The 4,658-nt window shown below is 40.2% G+C and overlaps 1 pseudogene; it reads right to left on the reverse strand.

Moving 5' to 3' along the window:
• Positions 1-3,412: 3,412 nt before the first annotated feature.
• LOC114048262 lies at positions 3,413-3,943 on the reverse strand (annotated as a pseudogene).
• Positions 3,944-4,658: the final 715 nt, after the last annotated feature.

Consider the following 4,658-nt stretch of genomic DNA (forward strand, 5'->3'; position numbering starts at 1 on the left):
TAAGTTCCTCAGACCAATCACATTTGGATCCTCTAATTCAGACAAATGAAATTTAAAAATCTCCCTTGAGGATATAGAGTCCAAGGTCAGAGTTCTGAATGATATTAGGATTTGCTCTCCCAAACAAAATCTTAGAGTTTAAATTCATAGCTCACTGAAATTTCCCTTGTAAGTCATTACAGCAACAAGGCAAAGGTCTTGCTCTCTTCACCATCTCTCACAACTAGTAGTGTGACTATGGCCCTGAATCTTTCACCATCTCTGTTCATTTGTGGAGTCTATTCCAGAAATATTAATTTATGGGGAGAGGCATGAGGTATTGTGGAATCAAGAGTCAGGGGGACACAAATCAAATTCTGGACCTTCTACTTATCACCTCCATATCATGGCAAGGCATATTACCCCTGAGGATCTATGGTTCCCACCTCTGCCTGTGCTTTGCCTTAGATGAGCCTGGGAACTAATATGATTCCTTTCCTGCCATGAACCAGGGTTCTGAGAATTAGTTCCCTTGCCTGGAGAAGAGAGTATCATAAAGGACCCACCCTTCCCAGATGGAAGTTGTTGAATAATCTTTCATGTCTCCTCTTCCTCATTCCTAGTGGAAGGTGTTAAAAATTCCCAACGTCATCCCATTCCAAGAGGACATTTAATTTATCCCTGGTCTTCTACCCTCAGCTTCTCTTTTCTTGATTTCCTAGTATGCTTTTGGTGAGGTAAAAAGTCCAAAAAGAATACAATCTCCTCTTCTTTCAACCAGGTTAAGCAGTATTCTGTCTACTTCTTTCAACCAGGTTAAGCAATGTTCTATATCAGGCACATCCTTTCTTTCTGTCCATCTTTTCCATTCGAAAAGACTCTCTGTCACATTACTAAAAGTGAAGAGCCAAGATGGTGGGGAAAAGGCAGGGACTTGTCTGAGCTCCCATATCCATTGCAAACAACTTTAAGTAATGCCTTAAAATTCTGAAGTGGGAGAACCCACAAAAGGATGGGATAAAAAAAAAAAAAACAACAACAATTTCCAGCCCAAGACAACTGAAAAGGTCAGAAGGAAAAGTATATTTCACCAGGGTGAAAGTGGAGCAAACTCCAGCGTAAGTCACACCAAAACAAGTTGGTCCCCAGCAAACCAGCAACAGGCCTCAGGGTGTCTGAATCACTGAAGCAACAGTAGTGACTTCTGGGAGCTCTCAGGCTACAGATGGGGTCAGAAGGAGTTTACAGGGTCCTTTTGCAGACACTGATTGTAGAACATTGTTTCATAGCCCATATGTGGCTACAACATGCAGTCCTGGGTCTCAGTTCTAGGACAAGGAGGAGCACCAGTATACCAGAACTTGTGCCCACAGGGGAGTGGGCACCCTAGTCACAGCTTTAGGGTAGAGAAGAGTGCTTGTGCTTGCTCACAGAAAAAAAACACAGGCCAGGAGAGAAGTGACAACCCCTCTGTTTTGATTATACCACGTTGGAAGAACTGAAAACTTATAGAACCCCAGATCTGGCTCTGGAGTATCAGCAAGAAAGGCCTGAAGCTTGGGGCAGTGTCCCTTCCACCCTTAAGAAAGGAGCCCCACTTCAACATAGAATGAAAATTTAAGAAATAGGCTGGAAAAAATGAGCAACAAATAAAAAAAAAGAACCTGATCATAGAAAATTATTACGGTGACAGGAAAGATCAAAGCATAAGCTCAGAAGAAAACAAAGTCATAACTGCCACATCCAAATCCTCAAAGAAAAATGTTAATTGGTCACAGGCCCATAAGGAATTTCTGGAAGAGCTTTTAAAAGAGAAATAAAGGGGAAAAAGTTGGGAAAATAAATGAGAGTGATTCAAGAAAATTATGAAAAAAAGAGTCAACAGCTTGGTGAAGGAGGCAAAAAAAAAATAATTCTGAAGAAAATAACACCTTAAAAAAACTAAATTGGTCAAATGGTAAAAGAAGTACACAAATCCTCTGTAGAGAAGTACTCCTTAAAAAGCAGAATTGGCTAACTGGAAAAAAAAATAAGAGGTACAAAAATTCATTGAAGGAAAGAACTTCTAAAAATAGAATTGGCCAAATGGAAAAGGTAGTACAAAAGCTCCCTGAAGAAAATAATCCCTGGAGATAGAACCAAAATAGTGGAGAAAAGGCAGCAACTCACCTGAGCTCTACCTAAATCCCCTCTGGAGACCTTTAAATAATGCCATAATACAATTCCTAGAGCTGTGGTGAGTGAAATAATTTTCTAGTCAAGGACAACTTAAAAGGTTGGCAGGAAAGGTCTATCACACCAGGGTGAGAGTGGAACACAGTTCAATGCAGGCCATTCCAGCACAGACACAGCCTCAGTACACTAGGAGCAGACCTTGGGAGCCACTGAATCTGCAGCAGCAGCAGCTGTTTCTGGACCTATCAGCCTACAGATGGAAAGAGGGTTGAATAACTGATCAAAAGGAGATTACAAGGGTCTCTTTGCTGACACTTGGGATGGCACTCTGTTGTTTTGCCCATACTCACACCTGGGTTGCCATCCTGGGTGGCAGTCCTAGGGCAGGGAGGAGCAGTAGCACACCAGAGCTTGTGGGCTACAATGCAGCAGGGATCCTCATCATAGTTCCAAGTTAGAAAAGAGTGCTTACTGTCACTCATAGACCAGAGCACAGGGCAAGAGAGTAGTAAATACGCCTCTCCTTAGATCATACTTCCTTGTAAGAACTGAAAACTTACAGGTCCTTAGAAGTACTTCTGAAAACAGCTGCACAAACCCCCTGAAGTTTGGGATAATGCACCCTCCACCCTGGAAGCAGGGTCCTAGTTTAACAGACTGCATGTGTATAACCTGTATCAAGTTGTTTGCTTTCTGAGTGTGTGTGTGGAGGGGATGTACAGGGAGAGAATTTAGAACTCTAAATTTAAAAAAAGTGAATGTTAGAAATAGTTTTTAACATGTATTTGGTGAAAATAAAGTATTATATGAATATATTAAGAGAAAAGAGTATAATTTTCCTTTCCTAGAAATTTTATTTCATGAATGAGAGTGTTACTCAGTCCACATGTTTCTTGACTTCTCTCCATCATTTACAATGTCTGGTGAGCTTTTGTTCATAAATATGTTCTTGTCTCAGGGAATGCATAGCACTAGTGTGACTTGAATCTACAATTAACCTGTCAAAATGCTCATTCTCAGTTGACTTTGTTGGGGCTTTATCCATGTTAATTCCCCCTGTTGTGGGTGCATCCTCAAGGCATTATCAAAAAAGTACCATTTTTTAACTTCACATTATTTCAGTAACTTCATCAGCTCACATGGGTTGATCATGATGAATGATGGTGGCGATGATGATGATGATGATAATGATGATGATGATAATCCATCCCAGATCTCACTATCCAATCTATCTTTCTTTTTTTTCATAACCCAAGAATTTTTATTGTTTTTATTTTACAACCATTTATGCCATGAATTCGTAGGGGATCGGTTCCAACAGCTCAGGTTCCTTGCCATTGGTTCTCACAAAGTGTACTTCTCTGGATGGAGCAGTCTGGCACTTCAGTTGAACCCAAGTGCCTTTTTCTTTGGCTTCCTTCTTCTTTTGATCATTTTCCTTTACCCACTTCAGGAAGCTATCTCTGCTCTTTGAATGCTTAATATGCTCAATACACACATTAATTCTCTTGGCTAGAATCTTGCCCTTAACCTGTTTGCTTACAACAATGCCTACAGCATGTTGAGTAACATTATAGACCCATCCAGTCTTGCCATGGTAACATACGTGGGGCATTCCTTGCTGAACCATGCCCGTACCCTTGATATCTACAATATCACCTTTCTTGTATATTCGCATATACGTAGTCAGAGGACAACACCATGTTTTAGAAAGGGCCTAGAAAACATGTATCGTGTCCCCCTCCTCTTTCCTTTTGTGTTTGTCATTTTGGCAACTCACTGGAATATGGTGGAGCCAGTGGAAAAAGCCCAATCCATCTTTCTTGAACCCCAGTCCCACATGACCAATTGCCTATTGGCCATTTCCAACTAGATGTACTGTGGGCATCTCAAACTGAATTTCATCATTAATTCCTCATAAACACTTACCTCACATATTTTGTCACCTAATCTTGTCATATCTATCTCCTTACCTTTGGAATCTATCCTGTTTTCTTCACTTAAAGGAGTGCAACCCTCTTTAGGTCCTTCTGTATCACCTCTTGCCCAAAACATATTAATAGCTTCTTAATTGATCTGCCTACCTCAAATCTTCTCCCATGAAATTCAATTCTCCACAAAGCTGACACGATGGCTTTCCCAAACACAGGGCTGATCTTACCATTCTACTTCTCAATAAACTCCAATAACTCCTTATTACCTTTAGAATTAAATGTAAACTCCTCTCTTTGGCATTTAAAACTCATAACTAGATCTTAAAGATCATTAAAGTTGTTCAATTTCCTATACAACACAGTCCAGTAAAATTGGCCTTCTTGATGTTCCTCATACATGATGACACTCCACCTCTTATCTCCATAGCTTAGCATTAATATGCTTCATCTCTAGAATTCATTGTTTTTTCACCACTTTCTCTCAGAGTCCTTAGTTTTTGTCAAGGTTTACTTCAAATATCACCTCCAATAAACTTTTCTAATCCTTTAGCTACTATCTCTCTGCACCAT

This window comes from Vombatus ursinus, unplaced genomic scaffold (assembly GCF_900497805.2).
Source record: "Vombatus ursinus unplaced genomic scaffold, bare-nosed wombat genome assembly UNPS02014792.1, whole genome shotgun sequence".
Classification (NCBI taxonomy): domain Eukaryota; kingdom Metazoa; phylum Chordata; class Mammalia; order Diprotodontia; family Vombatidae; genus Vombatus; species Vombatus ursinus.